Source organism: Rhinoderma darwinii, chromosome 4 (assembly GCF_050947455.1).
Source record: "Rhinoderma darwinii isolate aRhiDar2 chromosome 4, aRhiDar2.hap1, whole genome shotgun sequence".
Classification (NCBI taxonomy): Eukaryota; Metazoa; Chordata; class Amphibia; order Anura; family Rhinodermatidae; genus Rhinoderma; species Rhinoderma darwinii.
The window spans coordinates 201,245,204-201,268,890 of record NC_134690.1 but is presented as its reverse complement, the minus strand read 5'-3'; the positions used below and the strand labels follow the sequence as shown (position 1 = coordinate 201,268,890).

General features: G+C 40.4%; 1 protein-coding gene across 2 annotated transcripts in view; it reads right to left on the bottom strand.

Annotated features, from left to right (window-relative positions):
* The window catches only part of BCKDHB (branched chain keto acid dehydrogenase E1 subunit beta), a 281,425-nt gene that overhangs the window by 137,553 nt on the left and 120,185 nt on the right, over positions 1–23,687 (bottom strand). The window lies entirely within an intron of this gene.

Sequence of the window (23,687 nt, the reverse complement as noted above, 5' to 3'; positions counted from 1 at the left end):
TATAAAAGGAGAGATGTCAGAATTGGGAGTCTATTAGTATGAACAAGCAACAGATTGGGGTTATCCATTTTGTTTTCTTCCATTAACGCCTCTGTAATTGAATCTAGATTTACAGAAATAAAAGTTTGTTGAGGAAGTAAAAAATGGTAATGAAAGAATATAAAATAATCAAGCTATTTTTCATAAAAATGTATTTGATGTTCCCTACTATGTTTTAGCTTTTGTGTATGTATGTATTGGGTTTGTTTGCATAAATTGTGATTAACATTGAAAAGTAAATTTAAAGCTTGATGACACTTTCTCTGTATTTAGACTACAAAACATATTGAAATGAAGATAAAAAAGGTCAGGTCTACAAAGCTGGCAAGCAGGAGCCACGAATGAACAAGAAAAAAAATGGAAGTAACTGACAGGAGATGAATCATAACCTAAAAAGTCTATTTTTGTGTGAGCAAATAAATACATTTAAATCCAAAACACACACATATAACTTGTTTACCGGAACTTGAAGACTACACCGTGCAGGTTCACAATATTATGTAATAACCATTGGCCACATAATCGAGCACTAGTATACTCAGTGTGTGTCATATGTTCCTACCATCAAACCTTAAACTTAGGAGACTTGCCTGGTGTTAATTGGCCATGTTTTGGCACACCCATGAAAGCCATCCTGCTGATTTGAGGGCATGCTTCAGATTTTAAAATCCTGTAAAACAGGTAGATTTTGCCGCAGATTTCAGGCCATTCTGCACTGCATAATATCTGCTGTGTTAACATAGCCATATGTGTGCAAGCCACAGATATCCCGATAACTGTGTACCAGCCAAAGTTGCTCCCATGTGTATCAGCCACAGATAGACTCAAATTAGCATGTCTGCCACAAACGCGCCCATAAAAAGACCCAGATTTGTTTGGGTACTGGCACTGGCGAGTACACCGAGTATTGAGCTTCCTGACCATATCAGATTCTGCATCTGACATCTCAGAATATTACAAGAAAAAAAAACCATGATAAATATTGATGGTATAATTTTGAAGTCCACCACCCAGACTTAGGACTTTACAGACCTCTGTAGTATATAATTATGGGAAAAAAGCGATAGATCCGGAGTTTATATATTTAAAATATAACTTTTACTGTGCTTTCTTCAAAAAATAGAAAAATACTAACATACATATCTAGTGGATTCATATGCCGTGTATTTATGCATCATAGCTCACATTGCATTTGGTATAACCTGTATCCAGAACATTATTTTTCAAGATTTTTGGTCAAATTAGACAGCAAGTTATTCACCCACTAAAGGGTTATTCACACATATTGTTGCTTTTAAGAGGAGCGTTTCACAGACATTTAATTTTATGTTCCCTTTATAAAATGTAGCAATTATGGTCATGGAATATAGGGGTCAATGCCCCCCTACCTGTTCAGATGCTGAATATTATGCACTTTTTAATCAGTACAAGGGGATCGGGGAACCTCTCTCCATATAAAAATCCTCCCAGCGCGTTTCGCCTCGAACAAACGATTCCTCAGGGGAGATGGGCCAGGACCAGCTTTACCTGGATTCCATAGGTGCTAGAAAAGGTTATTATGGCTGCCTTTCCAAAGAGTGCATACTTGCAGGGGCAAGGAATCAATCGCCCATAGTGTTTGGGTTTCAAATATCGGCGCCTATTCCTGGCGTCCGACGTCACAATAAAAAGGAATTCCCTGTCCTTTTAAACCCAGTAACCCCCCCCCCCCTTCCAGTTAACACTTCCCCATGATGTCTGGGGGGCTGTGCTACTCGGGAGGCGATGATTCGCGCCCCTCCTAGTGAGACACACACTAACATACCATTCCTGGCATGTCAGCGCCGCGTACATCACTCCTCGCTGGAATGCCTAACATAGCAGCGTTTGCAACAGGCGCTAGGATGTTGGCCACCGCGGGTTTTTACACAGAGGCAGGATAAAATTCCTATCTCATATAATTGGGGGACTAAACTGCATGAAGAAGCAGTGGGTGATGGAGGGGCAAATGGTTTACATGAGGAACGATGAGCACTGGCTCAGGAGTTTATTTACTAAAGGGAATATTTATTGATCATGTGATCATAGTGTTAAGGATATTTAATGGCAAAAGAAGACAGTACATGATTAGGTCTATATAACAAGTCTCCATTATTCTATGCAAGGGAAAAGGTATATTTCTAAGAAACTTGATCATCATTATTATTATTTTAGATAAAGCATGTATAGTCCAGCTGTTAGTTTAGCCCGTTTGGCGCAACTGACCCTAATTTAAAGATCCATCTGGATTCTTTGTGCAATAATATTCTATCAATATCCCCTCCTCTTATTGACGGTTGTAATAATTCTATAGCTGTGAATTTTAAACACTTAAATTTTCCCCTATGTTTCCAATGGACATAGCGGGACCCAGATTTGACACTTTTGTTTGCAACGTCACCCAGATGTTCGAGAAATCTCTTCCTCCACTCCCTGGTAGTTTTACCTACGTAAAGTAACGGACAAGGGCAGGTGATTTTGTAGATAGCATTTATTGAGCTACAATTAATAAAATCTCTTGTGGGATAGTTGACCCCTGTACGGGCACTTTCAAACCCTTTGCTATTTGCACAGATGTAGATGCTTTACAGTGTCCACATTTGAAACAGCCGTTAATTTTTCTGTCTAACCAACACCCTTGTTTTTTGAAGCTGGTTAAATGGCTATGTACAACTCGATCCCCTATACTTCTACCCTTCCTGTAGGTTGTGCCATGGGGGTTACAACCTCTCATGTCTTTATCCATCTGGAGAATATTCCAGTGTTTTCTAAGAACCTTTTAAACTGCTTGGTCTGCCATATCAAAGGTTCCTATCAAGCGTATGGGTTGGTTAGTAGCTTCCCGTTTCCTAGGGATCAATAATTGTCCCCTTTTCTGGGCACATGCATGTTTATATGCCTCTTAATATTTTTGGTGGATACCCTCTTTCTAGGAATCTAGATTCCAAATATTTGCCTCTTTCTAAATTCCTGTATATTAGAACAGTTCTGTCTGAGGCGGAAGTACTGTCCTTTTGGTATACCTCTCTTGAGGGGACCAGGGTGACAGCTCTCCCACCTCAGAAGGCTGTTCGTAGAGGTTGGTTTTCAATAGATTAAAAACAATCTATCATTTCCTTCTATAAATATCAAAATATCCAGAAAAGGGAGAGTATTGGGATGTGCTTCCGATGTGAATCTCAAGCCAATAGCGCTCTAAGAATCTTTACATATCCTTCAAAGTGGTTCACCGATCCTACCCATAAAACAAAAATATAGTCAATATAATGAGCCCACATTGAAACTGGTAGCTTCAAGATATGTCGTTCATCGGTAAATACTAAAAGTTTCTTCCCACCAGCCCAGGAACAGGTTAGCATACGTAGGTGCGAATTAATTGCCCATGGCAGTGCCCCATACCTGGTGGCATATACGACCATTAAATAGGAAGTAATTCCTTGTTAGAACGAACTCTAGCAGTTTCAATGTGAGCACGTTATGGTCCCTAAAGTGTATCTCTCTAGTATCCAAGAAGTCCTATTTCATGAGGGATTGAGGAAGACAATGCTTCTACCTCTATACTGCACAAAATAAAATTTTGCTCGATAGGGAGATCATCGATTTGGCAAGGAGATCTATCGTGTCCCTTGTATAGGAGAGTAAGGTTACCACAAAATTTCTGAGAACCTGAACAAATGTAGACCCCCATGTTTTGTGTCCGTCCCGCAATACCTGACACAATAGGGCACCCTTTGAGAGGATTGGTACAGTTATATTGTTTTTAATAAGCAATTCTCGAATAATTGGACTTCCCACCACGAGACTGCCTGCTCTTTGTAGCATCTAGTCAGTTCACCAAAGGCAGATTTTAACGAGGGCGTGAACTTTTTTTGTATAAATTCTCTCTCAGAAAAAACTTCCCTTGCTTGGTTCAACCAGGCCTTTGTGTTAGAGGTGCTTGTAATAAAATTTGCTATATCCTCTGAAAATTGTTAATGAATATTGGTGGTATAAATTTTGAAGTCCACCACCCAGACTTGGGCCTCAGGCACACGACTGTAGCCATGTGCACGGCCGTGATTTTCGGGACGGCCGGCCGAGGAGTGTCACCCGCGAGCCGTCCGCAAATCGCGGGCCGTGCACATGGCCACGTCCATTATTTTCTATGACCGCAGAACATGGCCGTAATAAGACATGTCCGTTCTCTCTGCGGTCCAGGTTCCTGTACCATGCACGGACCATGGAAACCACGGTCGTGTGCATGGGCCCATAGAAATGAATGGGGCCGCAATTCTCTCGTGGATTTTCGGGGGAATTGCGGCCGCAAAAGCACATTCGTGTGCATGGGGCCTTAGACTTTACAATCCTCTGTAGTATATAATAATGAAAAAAAGAGATAGATCTGGAGTATATATATATATATATATATATATATATATATATATATGTGAGGGTTTAGCATCAGGAGAGGTTGGTACAGCGGTTTCTTTGTAGACAGAGACAGGGACACCGTGCATTAAAAGTCATAACAGGGCTTTGCCTGTGTTTTTATTCTGGTCAAAGAAACAGCCTCTTGTACAACAAGGCAAAATACAAAATAAATCCTGCTCGTCTGAGCACTAACTAAACAAGATATTATCTAACTATACCAAGTGCCTTCCTACCAGGCACTGGACACAAAGTAACACAGGTCTTTACTCACATAGCATACAGGCTACTCCAGCCTTAGTAGTCTCCAGTCTGAGTCAGGGGTGAGACTCACACACACTGTGTCTGCACCTTTTTATACACAGGCTACAGGTGCAGCTAATTGAGCAGCAGCCTTGTCCTACAAACAGAGATGGACTAAGGATTGGGGAACCCGCCCTGCTCTTCTCCAATCCAACTCCAGGCCCTTTTTCCTGGCTTTTCCTTAAGCCGAGATTGGAAAACTAGAGCTTTCTATTGCAAGAACTACTCATTCCCTGGAGCCTAGGATACATATGACAGGATTCTAGGGGAAATATACCTTCCCTCAATGACTTTACCTGTCACTGTCTCACAATATATATATATAAAATACTTTTACTGTGCTTTCTTTAAAAAATAGAAAAATACTAACATACATATATAGTGGATTCATATGCCATGTATTTATGCATCATAGGTATTGATATTATCTACATCACGTTTACCTCTAATTCCTCCAGGTACTGAAATACTCAAGCCTACAGATACCAGGTCTTCCGGAAATCACAATCTCCATGTAATAGGTGCATCAAGATTCACACATCGCAGAAACGGCACTATCTGGATTCATTGGCCCATGACTTACAAGTGAATGGTAAGTGATCCATGGTTACATCATTCTGGCATCATGTTTCTGCCTTTATACTGCCGCCGCTCGAGTTGCACCGCAAAGGGGCCCACTAAGGTTCTGTCGCCCAAGGGCCCACATAAACCCGGAGCCTGCCCTGCATAGAGTCCCCATAATGGTGTACCAGCCAAAGTTGCTCCCATGTGTATCAGCCACAGATAGACTCAAATTAGCATGTCTGCCACAAACGCCCCAATAAAAGACCGAGATTTGTTTGGGTACCGGCACTGGCGAGTACACAGAGTATTGAGCTTCCTGACAATATCAGATTCTGCATCTGACATGTCAGAATATTACAAGAAAAAAAACCATTATAAATATTGATGGTATCATTTTGCAGTCCACCACCCAGACTTAGGACGTTATAGTCCTCCATAGTATATAATTATAAAAAATAAAAAAAAGCGATAGATCTGGAGTTCATATATTTAAAATATTACTTTTACTGTGCTTTCTTCAAAAAATAGAAAAATACTAACATACATATCTAGTGGATTCATATGCCGTGTATTTATGCATCATAGGTCACATTGCATCTCGTATAACGTGTAATGATATTAATGTTTTATAAGTCTGTGGTCGCTAGCGTTATATTTTATGGTGCTGCCTGTTCGGGAGGTAATATCAGAGAAGCAGAAAATAATAAATTGAATAAGGCGATCGCTTTTCCCTTTTTGATCATGGTTAGTGAGGTGCCTTTATTTGAGGAGGTATTAAATAAAAAGGTTATTAAGGAAGGTTAGTGCAATTAAAGTAGAGGAATTGCATCCGTTGCATAGCATTTTAAATCGATAAACAAAGCTGTTTTAGTGATCGATTGCTACAATTTCGATGTAGGAAAGAACGATTTAAAAGATCTTTTAAGCCAAAAGCTATTGCACTTTATAATATGCTTTTGTAGTGTGTGATGCTTTTTAATTCATATTTTATTATATGTTGTCGATGTATGTTGTATTGTTTTTGTATAATATGTACTGTAAATGGGAGTCACAACTGTAAACCAATTTCCCTTTGGGGATAAAGTATCTATCTATCTAGAACATTATTTTTCAAGATTTTTGGTCAAATTAGACAGCAAGATATTCACCCAATAGAGGGTTATTCACACATATGTTTGTTTTTAAGGGGAGAGTTTCACAGACATTTCATTTTATGTTCCCTTTATACAGTTAGCAATTATGGTCATGGAATATAGGGGTCAATACCCCCCTTCCCGTTCAGATGCTGAATATTATGCACTGTTTAATCCGTACATGGGGATCGGGGAACCTCTCTCCATATAAAAATCCTTCCGACGTGTTTCCTCTCGGCCAAACGATTCCTCAGGGGAGATGGGCCAGAACCAGCTTTACCCAGAATCCACAGGTGCTGGAAAAGGTTATTATGGCTGTCTTTTCAAAGAGCGCATATTTGAATGGGCAAGGAGTCAATCACCCATAGTGTTTGGGTTTCATATATCGGCGCCTATTCCTGGCGTCTGACGTCACAATAAAAAGGAATTCCCTGTCCATTTAAACCCAGTAACTCCCCCCCCCTTTTCCGTTAACAATCCCCCATGATGTCTGGGGGTGTGTACTACTCGGGAGGCGATGATTCGCTCCCCTCCTAGAGAGACATGCACTAACAGACCATTCCTGGCATGTCAGCGCCCTGCACACTCGCCTCACAAAAACATAGCCTCCACCCACCACAAAAAAACATGCAGTGAAGTCCCTCCTCTCAAAAGAAAGAGAGATGCAGAGAAAGCGAGTCCACACCAAGCGGCGTTCCTCTGAGCGCCCATAGTGTGGAGACACGTTCCCCAGGTAACGGGATGCGCTACAAGCTCCGCCACCTAGTGATGACGTGGCAGCCCGTAATTGGCTGCAACGTATATCATTCCTCGCTGGAATGCCTAACATAGCAGCGTTTGTAACAGGCGCTAGGATGTTGGCCACAGCGGGTTTACACTGAGGCAGGATGAAAGTCCTATCTTATATATGTAGCGTCCATGGCCATGGGCCTCGAGTTTACTCACCACCCGACGCCCGCAGCTATGGATCCGTGAGCGCTGATCCCCATCTCCTTCCTAGGAGACGCCAGCGCTCACTTACGCTCCGGTCTGCTGTGTCCCGTAGGGTGCGCGCGCACACTCGTGCCCGGCCTTAGAAGGCCAGCGCGCGCACAAGAGGAAATCATCATCTGCCCATGATTTCCTAGTCTATAAGAAGGCCCCAGCCCTTCTGATCCTTGCATGAGCGTTGTTAGTTATCCCAAGTCTGTCTTGAAAATGGTCCCTTAGTGTTTCCCATGCCAGTTGTTACCCGTGCCCTGTTACCTGTTCCTGTATCCCGTGCTGTTCTTGTTCCTGTGCCTACTAGTTTTGGAGTCGTGTCACGTTCTGTGGCATCTGCCACATCCAAAGGAATTCGCCACGTCTGGCACAACCTGCGGCACCGGTGTCATTCGCCACGTTTGGCATTACTTGCTGCACCCATCTCCATCAGTGCCAGAGCTGCGGCCACTGTCTGGACTATCCAGGTACCCTTCTGCGGGACATTGTATTGCTGGGGTTCCCTGTTGTATGGCTAGCTGCCTCCCCGCCACGGCGGTACGGCCTACTGGGTCCACGAACACACAATGTGACAATATAATTGGGGGACTAAGATGCATGAAGAAGCAGTGGGTGATGGAGGGGCAAATGGTATACATGAGGAACGAGGAAAACAGATGCCATGTTAGCATGAATCAGAATTCATCGCCCCTCAGTAACCACTTAATGGTTTAGTCTAAGAGCACTAGCTCGGGAGTTTATTTACTAAAGGGAATATTTATTGATCATGTAATCATAGTGTTAAGGATATTTAATGGCAAAAGAAAGGGTAGGGGAGCATTGACCTATATTCCATGACCATAATTGCTAAATTGTATAAAAGGGAACATAAAATGAAATTTCTCTCCTAAAAAGCAATATGTGTGAACAACCCTTTATTGGATGAATATCTCGCTGTCTAATTTGACCAAAAATCTCGAAAAATAATGTCCTGGATACACGTTATACGAGATGCAACGTGACCTATGATGCATAAATACACTGCATACAAATCCACTATATATGTATGTTAGTATTTTTCTATTTTTTCAGAAGAAAAAAAAAACAGGCATTCTTATTTTTTGAGATGTCTTATTTTCAACGATGTCTCATTTGGAAACAAAGCTCCAGATGTTCGGTTCCTGTTTCAATCAAATCAAAGATTGACTAAGCTAGAAAAAAAAAACAAACTGGTTCTGTAATGGATACACCTGGAAATTCTGGTCAAATGGAGTAAAGGCGCTGTATAGTGCAGAAATTGAGAGTTTCTCGATTTGGAGGAAGCCGGTCAAGAAAATGCCTAAGGCCTAATGCACAGGTCCGTGGAGTATTTACGGTCAGTAAATACTCCACGAACAGGCCGCGGACTGTCATCCGCGGGCCGAGCTCACATTATAAAGTATAGTACCATGGTCCGTAAATATAAAAAATAGGACGTATCCTATTTAATGCGGGTCATTTCTACGGCCCGGACACTTACCCATAAATATACGGGAAGGTGTCCGTGGGCCATAGAAATTAAAGGATCAGTACTTTTATGCGTAATTGCGGATAAAAATTATGGTCGTGTGCATGAGGCCTAAAATATCAGAGATACTGTAGAGAGGTAGTTCCAGTAACTCATGAAATCAACGTTCTTTCTTAGGGTGAGACATATTGTAATGTCACTTTATAATAGTAGAATAGTTAACCATTATATTTAGTGAACCAATAGCACAGCTTTAAAAAGTTCAGGTGCAGAGACAGTAAGGGTGCCTTCTGTTTATACAAGCCCCGGATTCCCACAGGCTGCCACATCAGGCCCCGACACACAAGGTCTGTGCTGAGGCGCATTGAAGGTCCTGACAAATAAATGCACAGGGATCGAACGTAACTTTATGCGCCAAGGCACACACCTTGCATACCGGGGCCTGATGTGGCATACTGTGGGTATCCGGAACAAGCCCCCTACTGGCCCCCTTCCCCTACGGTACAGCACACTCCTGCAACTGCAATCATTGCGCCACTGTCTATAATGCAGTTAGGCATTTCATTTTTGCAAATCAGATTACTGTACAATACCTGGTGTAAAGATGACGTCACAGAATGCAAACCACCATAGCCAGCGCTATGGAATGAGCTAGCAAGGTATGCTGGAAGATTACAGGCTCCGAAGCCTGCCGAAACGTGAAGACCTGTGCTGTAAGGCTGCATTCAGACGGCGGTAATACAAGAACAGGATCAGATCACTTTTATGAAAGGCTTTCCTGATTAAAGTTATTTTATGTATTATTTACACGACACAAACCAATCCCGTTCTTGGCACTAAACATACAGCTTCCACATGGAACAGTGTTACGGCCGTCTAAATACAGCCCTAATACAGGATATAATTCAGGATTAATGCAAGATAAGTTATACAATGTATTTACAACCCTTTATGCTGACAAATTTTATATGTAATGGAAATATCATAAAATACATTTTATGGCATACTATAGTAAAAGAATATCTGTGAATCTGAAGTAAAAAAAAAAATAACCATAATAAAAAAAATCTTGTACTAGCCGATGCTGATTTACAACTAATGCTTATTGTGTGAGTGATCAATGTGCACGGCCTAGAGCACTGTAAAACATCTTTTTTATAGACATATATATTCAGTTATATTCTAACTTAGCGAAAAACAAGATACGGACACAGCGGCAGCATTGGCAGGGAGTAAAGTGTTTTACAGTATAAACTAACTCCAGCCTGTCCTTTTTGCCCATGGGTATATCACTTAAAAACCAAAACAATGCGATTCATATATCCTGCGCAGTACCACTGGGAAGAAGCGGCGAAAATCGAAATCATAATGTAAGAGATTGGCACGACTCGTTTGGCATGTTAGACAATTTTCTCTTCTTTACTCCACCTCATTAATAGGCGCACATACACACTACCGTTCAAAAGTTTAGGGTCACTTAGAAATGTCCTTATTTTTGAAAGAAAAGCACAGTTTTTTTCAATGAAGAGAACATTAAATTAATCAGAAATACACTCTATACATTGTTAATGTGCTAAATGACTATTCTAGCTGCAAACATCTGGTTTTTAATGCAATATCTACATAGGTGTATAGAGGCCCATTTCCAGCAACCATCACTCCAGTGTTCTAATGGTACATTGTGTTTGCTAACTGTGTTAGAAGGCTAATTGATGATTAGAAAACACTTGAAAACCCTGGTGCAATTATGTTAGCACCGCTGTAAACAGTTTTGCTGTTTAGAGGAGCTATAAAACTGACCTTCCTTTGAGCTAGTTGAGAATCTGGAGCATTACATTTGTTGGTTTTGATTAAACTCTCAAAATGGCTCGAAAAAGAGAGCTTTCATGTGAAACTCGACAGTCTATTCTTGTTCTTAGAAATGAAGGCTATTCCATGCGAGAAATTGCCAAGAAACTGAAGATTTCCTACAACGGTGTGTACTACTCCCTTCAGATGACAGCACAAACAGGCTCTAACCAGAGTAGAAAGAGAAGTGGGAGGCCCCGCTGCACAACTGAGCAACAAGACAAGTACATTAAAGTCTCTAGTTTGAGAAATAGACGCCTCACAGGTCCTCAACTGTTAGCTTCATTAAATAGTACCCGCAAAACGCCAGTGTCAACGTCTACAGTGAAGAGGCGACTCCGGGATGCTGGCCTTCAGGGCAGAGTGGCAAAGAAAAAGTCATATCTGAGACTGGTTAATAAAAGGAAAAGATTAATATGGGCAAAAGCACACAGACATTGGACAGAGGAAGATTGGAAAAAAGTGTTATGGACAGACGAATCGAAGTTTGAGGTGTTTGGATCACACAGAAGAACATTTGTGACACGCAGAACAACGGAAAAGATGCTGGAAGAGTGCCTGACGCCATCTGTCAAGCATGGTGGAGGTAATGTGATGGTCTGGGGTTGTTTTGGTGCTGGTAAAGTGGGAGATTTGTACAAGGTAAAAGGGATTTTGAATAAGGAAGGCTATCACTCCATTTTGCAACGCCATGCCATACCCTGTGGACAGCGCTTGATTGGAGCCAATTTCAACCTACAACAGGACAATGACCCAAAGCACACCTCCAAATTATGCAAGAACTATTTAGGGAAGAAGCAGGCAGCTGGTATTCTATCTGTAATGGAGTGGCCAGCGCAGTCACCAGATCTCAACCCCATAGAGCTGTTGTGGGAGCAGCTTGACCGTATGGTACGCAAGAAGTGCCCATCAAGTCAATCGAACTTGTGGAAGGGGCTTCTGGAAGCATGGGGTGAAATTTCTCCCGATTACCTCAGCAAATTAACAGCTAGAATGCCAAAGATTTGCAATGCTGTAATTGCTGCAAATGGAGCATTCTTTGACGAAAGCAAAGTTTAAAGGAGAAAATTATTATTTCAAATAAAAATCATTATTTCTAACCATGTCAATGTCTTGACTATATTTTCTAGTCATTTTGCAACTCATTTGATAAATATAAGTGGGAGTTTTCATGGAAAACACAAAATTGTCTGGGTGACCCCAAACTTTTGAACGGTAGTGTATACATCAATATTATACATATATAATTAATTAAAAAGGCGCATTTTACAACTCCCCTTAACAATACCACTTTACAAAACTGTAGAGGTAGCCATAAAAATTGCATAAAACATATACAAACATATATTTTTATTTTTTGGGGAATTTGTATCAGAAGTTTGGTGCATTTTGCGTAATAAATATCTTCCTAATAACCCTTAGTAAGTTTTTAACCCATTCTGCATCAAGGCTTAATTTAGGTGATGATCGAGGGGGAAGCCTATGCACTGAATCTGTGTGTCTTCATGATCGTGTCGATCACAACCAAGAACAGGATTGCAGCCATCAAAGACAGGCACACTTCTGTACTGATAGTGAAGATCACACAAACCTCTGATCTCCATTGATTCATTTCAAAATTTATTCTTAGGGTCAATTTAGGAGCGGCAGTAAAAATCTGCATATGTTACATACAGATTTTGCGGAGGATTTTCCATGGATGGAAGAGTCAAATTAATGAAGGCCCCCAGGACTGCTTTCAATCTGCCTCTGTTAAGACCTACCTGTGGTACGGCTTAACAGAAGGTTGTAAAAATGACAATATACTGTAATACATGAGTATTGCAGTGTATTGTACAAGCGCTCGCTGGTTCAAGTCCCCTAGGGGGACTAATAGATTGTGCAAAAAAAAAGTTAAATAAAGTTTTTAGTAGTGAAAAAAAAAAATATATATATTAAAAGTTTAAAAAAAACTCCCTGTTCCCAGTAATGTAAAACATTTAAAAAGTAAACAAAATTGGCATTGCTGCATCCATAAAAATCTGAACTATTACAATATAGCATTATTTAACTCGCACAATGAATGCCGTAAAAAAAAAAAAAACAGAATCGCAGTTTTTTGGTCAACTTGGTGCTGCAAAAAAATTTAATAAAAACGTATCAAAAAGTTGTATGTACAAAAAGATAGTACCAATAAAAAACTACAGCTCGACCAGCAAAAAATAAGCCCTCACACCACTCAATCTACAAAAAAAAAATTTAAAAAAAATGTTATGGCTCCCAGAATGTGAAAACAATTTATTTTTTGAAGAATTTGTTTTTTCTTTGCAAAAGTAGTAATATTAAAAAAAATATATATATATAAATTTGGTATCACCGTAATCGTATAGAGCAGCAGAATAAAAGTTAAAGTTGTAGTTTTTATCACGTAAAAACGAAACCCAAAAAACAAATCGCAGTTTTTTTCCAATTTCAGCCCGTAAAGCATTTTTATTCAGTTTCCCAGTACATTATATGGTACTTTAAATAGTGCCAATAGAAAACTACACCTCCCGCATAAAAGCCCTCACACCGCTCTATTGATGGAAAAATAAAAAAATTAAAATCATGGCTCTTGGAAGGAGGGGAGTGAAAAACTAAAATGAAAAATAAAAAAAATGGCTTAGTCCTGAAGGAGTTAAACACTGAAAATGGTAGAGAAGGGAGAAGTGTGGCTTGCGGTTTCTGCTGTGAAATTTGAGGCAATCCACAGCAAAATCCGCAACAATTGGCATTTGTTTGGAATTTTGACTTCACCATTGAACCCAATAGGAAAAAAAATACAACGAATCCGCAACTATTCCGCAGCAGAAATTGAATTGCTGCAGATCTAGGTAAATTTCTGCAACGTGTGGATGAGATTTGTTAGATTTTCCACCTGCAAGTCCAGAAAGGAAAACCTAAGCAATTCCACTACCTGTGAAAATAGCCTAAAAGTACACTGCAAAATCTGTAGATACAGTCCTATTAATATCTCTCTGCTGTACAGGCTAGCTCCTTATTTTTATAGACATGAATACTGTAATGGGTGTTACTTTCCAAGAGCAAATACTGTTTTCATCCATCATAATAATGGAAATTTCAACTTACCATACTGGTTTCCTATTGTCATTGGCAATTTTAAGCTCCTTTAGAGAATCAAAAGTACAACATATGGGTTTAATTAGAAAATAAAACATGCCAAGGGTAGGAGTCAATAAGAGGTTTTTCTATATTTGAAAATTGTGGTTTTACATTTTAAAATTAAGGAGTTCATTTTCTCTACTCTAAATAACATTGTCTTTTTACTGCATATATTATTACATTGTATGTAAATGTACCATTCTGTGCTCTATTACTATAAAAATAAATTGTAGGATAAAAGAAGATACAATAAAGGGAACCGGTCATCCACATTGTGCTGTCTTTACTGAGGGCAGCATAATGTAGAGACAGACACGCTGATTTCAGTGGTCTGTCACTTATCTGCTAATGCGAACCCTTTTACGAGAACTTACATTTAGAGCCCAGGTAGATCGCCAGAGAGGAGTCTGGCATATTCATGATCTGCTACCAGCTCCGTCCACTCGACTGATTAACAGAGGTCTCCCTATGCACAGTAATAGAGAGATCAACGTCAATCAGCAGAAAATGGTCAGAGCTAGCGGAAAGTGGGCAGGACTAGCCGCAGCTCCTGAATACGCCGGATTAATTTTTATCGGTGCTGCCCGGACTCTGAATGTTAGTTCTCAGAAAAGGGTTGAGATTAGCACATAAGTGACAGACCACTGAAATGAGCACTTCTGTCACTACATTATGCTGCCCTCAGTAAGGACAGCATACTGTGGATGACACTTTCCCTTTAAGTACATAAAGCAGACTGAAAAAATCTAATTTGGAGGAAATTTAAAACAGGAATCCAATTTTATCGTTTATTATTAAAGAATGGAAAAGGAGAACAGTGGGTTACTCCTTTGTTAATTTTTCCGTAGTTGTAAATTCATTAATTTTTACATTTTTAACTTAGGAGGTGCCATATTAGAGATATACACAGTGTTGCCTGTGTAGACTATGTACAATTGCAAGAAAAAGTCAGTGAACCTTTTGGAATTACCTGGATTTCTGCATTGATTACTAATAAAATGTGGTCTGATTTTGTTGTTCTATAATTGTGACTTAGAAAACAATGTAACTAATCTAATAACACACAAATAATTGTACTGTTCATGTCTTTTATTGAGCACATTGAGTTAAAGAGGCTCTGTCACCACATTATAAGTGCCCTATCTCCTACATAAGGAGATCGGCGCTATAATGTAGGTGACAGTAATGCTTTTTATTTAGAAAAATGATCTATTTTTACCACGTTAGGAGCGATTTTAGTTTTATGCTAATTAGTTTCTTAATACTCAACTGGGCGTGTTTTTACTTTAGACCAAGTGGGCGTTGTACAGGGGAGTGTATGACGCTGACCAATCAGCGTCATGCACTCCTCTCCATTCATTTAGTCAGCGCATAGTGAAACTGCGTTGTTCGCCATGTGCTGTCTTATACGGACATATTAACGTTACTGAAGTTTTTAGACAGTGAATAGACATTCCATCCAGACAGGATGGGATGTCTATTCACAATCCCGGCACTTCGTTAACGTTTCTGTGGTACTTACAGCAGAGCAAGCGTAATCTCGCTGTAAAGTACCACAGAAATGGTTTTTTTCTGTACAGCAGCATCTTTTTTGTGTGGTATCCTTCCATGAACGCCATTATTGTTCAGTGTTTTTTTAATAGTGGACACATGAACAGAGGATTATTTTTTTTTGCATTTTGTAGAGCCTTCAGTAAGTCTTTTGTGGTTACCCTTGGGTTTTTTGTCACCTCTTTCAGGATTGCCGTTGTGCTCTTGTAGTGGTCATATGGAGAGTAGAAACAGTCCTGAATTGTTCTTTTTCTAGACAATGTGTCTAACCATAAATTGATGTAGACATGTATCTTTTTGTAGCATTTTATAGCTTCATGCGTCACTATCACACTTCTTCTGAAAGTTGTTTACCTCGAGGCATGGTTCACACACTAACCAATCTTTCTTGAGAAAACACGGTTTTATCAGTAACCAGGCTTTGTGTGCCTTTATTTAATGGGCAAATCACGTGTGAAACCCACACTTCCAAACTCATCTCCTTAATTAAAACACCTTTTGGCAACTAGCGTTTGGATAATTTATTAATACAGAGGTTCATTAGTTCAGTTAGATTGTGTTAGTCTAGAATTGTGACTTAGATAACAATCAGACCCCATTTTATTAGTAATCAATGCAGTAACCCAGCTAATTCCAAAAGGTTTCCCTGTTTCTTGCAACTGTAGAAGGTTTATTTAAAGGACAGCATGTCATCATGAAAGGTCCAACTATCTTAAATACCAAACAGCACAAAAAATGTAATATTGTGCTGTTCGGATAATAGCCAATGATAAAGCATACAGAGGACTTATAATTAGGAGTCTGCTGTATTCATAGTAGTTTTCCCTCAACTCTACCCATCTCCTCATGCCTCTTACCAATGATTGAAACCTGCTGAAGTATCTGCCTGTACACATCGATGGCCGTCAATCATTGGTGAGAGCGGCGATTGGATTTGGATAGAGGGGAGTGGAACGCCAGGCTTATGAATACAGCAAACTTATAACTGAGTCCACTGTGTTGTCAGCTATTATCCAAAGCGGCAAAAAAAAAAAATTGTACTGTTTGTTATAATAGCTTGTCGAACTAGTAATGAACCCTACCCACTAATAACAATGGAAAAGTGGCGGTGAGCTACGATGGCCAAAGCCAGCCATACATTTGAAATAGCGGCCAGCTTTTTTTCTTCCAAATCCCTTTAAACATGCACCCTCAGCCAAGTGTGCATGTTTATTTCAATGGGAAGAGAAAGGAATAAGCCACTGGCAGACACTAATCTCCCATGGAAACAAAGGATCGGACATCCCTCTTTCCCCTGACATTTGTTATTGAGAGACAGTAAGGCTGGGTTCACACACCCTATTTACGAACGTAATTCGGGCGTTTTAACCTCGAATTACGTCCGAAAATACGGCTCCGGCAAACATCTGCCCATTCATTTGAATGGGCTTTACGATGTTCTGTGCAGACGGTCATTTTTTTCACGCGCCGCTGTCAAAAGACGTAAAAAAGACGCCCGCGTCAAAGAAGTGCCTGTCACTTCTTGGGACGTAATTGGAGCCATTTTCTATTGGCACCATAGAAAAACAGCTCCAATTACGTCCGTAATGGACGCAGCGAAAAACGCCGGCAACATGCCATTACGTCTGAAATTCAGGAGCTGTTTTCTCCTGAAAACAGCTCCGTGATTTCAGCCGTAATGAACGCTGCCGTGTGAACATACCCTTAGGAAGCCATCATACACAAAATTATTGGCTGATCCCGGCAAAATCAACATGTTCAAACAACTTTTATCTCAAGTGTATTCAGATTTTATACTGGTCTACCACATGGGGTGCACCAGTGTTTGTAAATATGCAACACATTAACCCCTTAACGACCGGCGTATAGTATTTCTATGTCGGCCGTTAAGGGTAGTTCTTCTGAAGCCCTGCCTTTTCACGTTGGCGATTCAGAATAAGTTTTCCCGCATTGGGCGGGGATCTCCTAAAGCCCGGGCGGTTACGGACAGCCTCGGGCTTCAGGGCAACGATCGGAGACCACTAGCAGTGGTCTCCAATCATGTTTAACACCTGAGATGCGGCGCTCAATAGCGAGCAACGCATCGGAGTGGTTTTAGAGGGAGGGGGCTACCACTCTCACCCCACCGGCATGAAATTGCGGGGTGCGGATGGTTTCTATGGCAGCCTGCGGGCCTAACAAAGGACCCCCAGGTCTGCCTTTAGTAAATGAATGTTAGGCCATGCCAGGGGCATGGCCTAACAGATGCCTATCAGTTTTACACTGACAGGCATAATACACTGCAATACAGAAGTATTGATCTCACAGTAAAGTCCCCTAATGAGGCTAAAAAAAAGTTTTATTTATTACAAACTTTATCAATGTCCCAAGTGAAAAAATAAAAATAATAAAAACCCACTTTTTCCCCTTACAAAATGCTTTATTATATAAAAGTGAACAGTTACACATATTTGGTATTGCCGCGTCCGTAACAGCCAACTATAAAACGATTACATTATTTAACCCGCACGGTAAACGCTGTAAAAAATCAAATAAAAACAATGGCAGAATTTCTGTTCTCTGTTCATCCTGCCTTAAAAAAAATTTGATAAAATATCAAAAACTCGCATGTACTCCAAAATGGTACCAATAAAAACTACAAGTCATCCCGTTAAAAAAAGCCCTCACACAGCTATGTTAGCAGGAAAATAAAAAAGTTATGGCTCTTAAAATATGGGGACACAAAAACAAATAATTTAGAAAAAAAAAAAAGTGTTTTTACTGTGTAAAAGTGGTAAAACATAAAAAAAAAAAAACTATATCAATGTGGTATCGCCGTAATCGTAACCACCCGCTGAATAAAGTTATTTTATTTATACCACACGTAAACAGTGTAAATTTAGGACACAAAAAAGTGGCGAAATTTCAGTATTTTGCGATTGCAATTGCAGGGTGCTGGTGGGGTGAGAGAGGGAGCTCCCTCCAAAACCACTTGGATGTGGCGCTCGCTAATGAGCGTCGCATCTAAGGGCTTAAACGGGTGAGATCGATGTAGAAATCGATGCAGTCCATTAGAGCAGAAGCCCGGCTGTCTTTAAACCGCCCGACAGCCGCTTTAGCCGCCACAGGACACCCGTGCCGGGATTATGTCACAGCGTCGTGAAAAGGCGGCGCTCTGGCATAAGTACCCTTAACGGCCGCCGTGAAAAAGCGTATTGGCGGTCGTTAAGGGGTTAAAATACCTTGGGTATATAGCTACGTTCGACCGTTGCGGTCGCACAGGGCACCAGCCGCCTTGCTGTAAGTAAGGCGCCAGCGGGTGAATATGCCCCACGCTGCAGCTACTGCTCCGTGCGCCAGCGGGTCAGGTGCCACTCACTGACCTCAATACTCACTGCCCCGCGCCGTGGCTATCACTCACTCTGCTCGTCTTGCGTCCTGAATGATCAGGCGTCATGACATCATTCAGGAAGCAAGACAGGGAGAAATGAACAGAGGATTCAGTGCCACCTTGGTGCCCATTTGCCACTTTAGTGTCCTGCCCAGTGCCACTTCGATGCCCATTTGCCATTAATTGCCCCTTTCTTCTGCGACAAAGGGTGCTAAAGGGGCAATAAGTTGCAAATGGGCACCAAGGTGGCACTGAATGACCCTAATAAATGGCAAATGGGCAGATAATTCAGTTCCTCCAAAGTGCACATTTATCAATTGTTACCGTTATAGACCCTGTATATATTATGTTAAAGGGTTAAAAATAAATTCTGTTGAAGCAGTAGAGGAGAAGTTAAAATAAAAAATAACTTCTACTTACCTCTCTTTTCCCAGATGTTCCTGCGCTGTGGGCTCCAGTCACCTCTATTCTCTGTTTGGCTGGGTTCACACGACCTATTTTCAGACGTAAACGAGGCGTATTATGCCTCGTTTTACGTCTGAAAATAGGGCTACAATACGTCGGCAAACATCTGCCCATTCATCTGAATGGGTTTGCCGACGTACTGTGCAGACGACCTGTCATTTACGCGTCGTCGTTTGACAGCTGTCAAACGACGACGCGTAAATTGACTGCCTCGGCAAAGACGTGCAGGACACTTCTTTGCCACGTAATTTGAGCTGTTCTTCATTGAACTCAATGAAGAGCAGCTCAAGATATACGAGCGTCACAGACGCCTCGTATATTACGAGGAGGAGCTTTTACGGCTGAAACGACGCAGCTGTTTTCTTCTGAAAACAGGCTGTCATTTTAGCCGTAAAAGCCAGCTAGCGTGTGAACATACCCTTTGTATACAGAGCGGCTGCAGCGGTGTTCAGTTGAGACCAGTAATAGGCTACAGCGGTGATGTAAAGTCGATGTGATGTCACCACTGCAGCCGCTCTGTATACAAACCGAGAACAGAGGTGACGGGAGCGCCCAACGCAGGAAGTCTGGGAAGAGAGAGGTAAGTATGGGCTGCTTTTTTATTTTAACCCCTTCAGGACTGAGCCATATTTGTTTTTTCATTTTTGTTCTTCACTCCCCGCCTTACTAGAGCCCTAACTTTTTTATTTTCCCATCAACAGAGTAGTGTGAAGGCTTTTTTTTTGCAGGGTGAGCTGTAGTTTCTAATGGTACCATTTAAAGTACCATATACTGTACTGGGAAACTGAAAAAAATTCTTTGTAGGCTAAATTTGAAAAAATTCAAAACTGATTCCTCTATTGTTTTTTGGGTTTCATCGTGTGGTAAAAATGGACAACTTAACTTTATTCTGTGGCTCAATAAGATTACGTATTATTTTTGTACATACAACCTTTTGATCACTTTTTCCCCAAATTTTTTTTAGGGCTAATGTGACCAAAAAAATGAGATTTTCGCAATTTAGTCTTTTGTTTTTTGGTTTTACGGCATTTACCATGCGAGTTAAATAAGAAGTGATAAAAAGTAACAACATTGGCCACGTGGACAGCAGTTTTAATATTTTTTTCTGTTAAACAAAAGATAGCGTTTGAGAAAACCGAGTAAAAGGTAATCTCACATTACATCCTAGCCATTCGTTTAATGTATGCACCAGGAAAGCTCCCAGAACATATGGAAAACAGTCCCATACACCTGATGGGAGGTTAAAAAGCCTCCATTCGGGTGGGACTTCGCTATTTTGAGCAGTGGCGTCCAGTAAAAAAAAATTAAATTATACTGCACGTAGGGGGAGCTCACGACATTCAGATTAATACAACTCCAATCGAGTTCAATGCTGTATAAATCTGCATGCAGTTAGCCCCCCAGTGGAGGCTGTATGTAGTCAGAATTATATAATTTATCATCATCAACTTGCAATAGGAGAGCTCTCATATACGGATACACTATGAAATTATCAGAACAAAATTTTGGACTTCAAAATATACGCTACTACGCTATTCCATGCTTAAAAAAAAAGTTACATACTGACGTATACCAGCCAGAATGAGGCTAATGGCACTATTTTGACCTCCACCAAGCGAATGGGGCCCTATGGACAGGTTTAGAAAGCACGTCGGGTGCTCTCCCGGCGTACACGCTATACAGATAACACAAACATTATGTGAATGGGGTCTCACGTACCACTCCAGATTCACTGCACAACTGGCAACCACAAACCTTTTCATAGTACTGAAACTGAGCTTGAAATACATCAACAACAATTTAATTTTCAACTCAAACCCAATATGTTAAAACACATCTCTGCTTTCTTGATCCAACAGAGCGACAAGTATCCAACAGGAAATTAACATTTGAACATTTTAGAAGTACTGCACAAATCAAAACATCCCCACGTACCCTCTACTGCACGATGATGTAGTGTCAATGTGATCAATTTTCACCCAGAACAATATGATTTTCCAAACTTCCAAAAGTTCTGAGCAAACAAACTCAAAAAATGTGTTGCTGGGGAAACTTGCATTTCTTAGACCATGCCGGTACAGCAGAGTAAAAAAAAATCTATATTATTTTACTATATCTTCATCAGCACACAAATGATAATAGTAAATAAGCACAAACGCCCCTTGGACTGTTTTGGCCCTGTGCACATGGCGGAATTTTTTCCGCCAAAAAATTCCGCCCCCATTCATTTCAATGGGAGTCGGACGCTTATTTTTTCCCGCTAGCTGAAAAAAAAAAATCAGCTAGCGGGAATAAGAAGCGTACGACTCCCATTAAAATGGGAGGTGGAATTTTGAGGCGGATAACACCGCAGAAATTCTGCAGTGCGAACAGGGCCAAAACAGTCCAAGGGGTGTTTGTGTGCATTTAGTTTGTTTGCAAAAAGAAGCGTCCTGCTTGATCTTCTGGCAAATTCCGCCCGAACCTCCCCAAGTCAACGGGAGTAGGAATCTTCCCGCCGATGGCAAGAATAATTATGCGGCGGATTTTGCGGTGGGACCCACCACGCAAAATCCACAGTGTGAACAGGACCTTAATGTTTTATTATGTAGAAACGGCCAATTTATTTAGGCTTTTTGACATAGAAACACACACATTTAGAAGTTTAGCCGAGCATCTACCGGCTCATGATCCCTGGACCCCTACTCCTGTGCTGCTCCAGAAAGTAGAATTGGTGCTACCCAATTATGCCCCTTTAGCCAAGTAGTACTTTAACTAGCTAATACAGTGGGGTTCAAGTACTGCTACCAATCCCAATCCTTTTTTTTTCAAATTAGAGTATACAGATGAAGCCATCTTTAACTGGATTCTGATAACTTGCTGCAGTGTGATATCACACAACAAACGCCATTGAAAAGTCATTTTAAATGATAAGAGATCTACCCATTGTTTATTTAATGCGTTAAAAGTCAAGGTAAAGACAGCTACATCTGTAGTTTTAAATTGCTATTTATGCAACTTCCTATACACTTAAAGCATAGCTCTCACTTCAAACAACTTATGACATATCAATTTATATTGTGATGGTCAGCGTCCATGTGCTGAGACCCCCACTGATCACTAGCACAAAGGGGAACAAACTTGCTTATATTTTAGCCTACAGGGTTCTCAAAGCCTTGTCTCCACAAACATCTTCTCTATGACTTGGCAGACATTGTTTAACCCCTAAAGGACGCAGCCTAGTTTGGGCCTTAAGGCTCAGAGCCCATTTTTCAAATCTGACATTTTTCACTTTATGTGGTAATAACTTCGGAATGCTTTGACCTATGCAAGCGATTCTGAGATTGTTTTCTCATGACACATTGGGCTTTATGTTAGTGGTAAAATTTAGTCGATACATTGAGTGTTTATTTGTGAAAAATAACAATATTATGTGAAAATGTTGAAAAATTAGCAGATTTTTTAATTTAAAATGTATCTGCTTGCAAGGCAGACGGTTATATCACACAAAATAGTCACCAATTAACATTTCCCATAGGTCTACTTTAGTTTGGCATCATTTTTGAAACATTATTTTTATTTTTCTAGGACGTTATAAGGCTTAGAACATAAACAGCAATTTCTCATATTTTCAAGAAAATTTCAAAAGCCTTTTTTTTTAAGCTACCAGTTCAGAAGTGGCTTTGAGGGGCCTATGTATTATAAACCCCCATAAACACCCCCTTTTAAAAACTAGACCACTCAATGTATTCAAAACAGTATATAGAAAGTTTCTTAACCCTTTAGGTGTTTCACAGGAATTCAAGTGGAGGTGAAATTTGCAAATTTAATTTTTCTTGCTGAATTTCAATTTTATTCCATTTTTTTCTGTAACACAGAAGGCTTCACCAGAGAAACACTACTAAATATGTATTGTCCAAATTCTGCAGTTTTTAGAAATGTCCCACATGTGGCTCTTGTGTGCTAGTGAACTAAAACACAAGCCCCAGAAGCAAAGAAGCACCTAGTGCATTTTGGGGCCTGTTTTTTATTAGAATATATTTTAGGCAGCATGCCAGGTTTGAAGAGGTCTTATGGTGTCAAAATAGTAGAAATCCCCCAAAACTGACCCCGTTTTGGAAACTAAACCCCTCAAGGAATTAATTTATGGGTGTTGTGACCATTTAAACCCCCCAGTTTTTTCACAGAACTTATTTGAATTGGGCTGTGAAGTAAAAAAAAAAAATATTTTCCAATAATATGGAATAGCCTATAAGGGCTATTTAAGATGAGGTTTGTCCAAAATCTATATGCCTGACGAAGACCTCAGTACGAGGTTGAAATGTGTTGCAGCAGCAATTTTTATTGTTTTTTAGAATGTTTACAAATAAATTGTTTTAAGTCTCATCAGATGGTTCTGTGG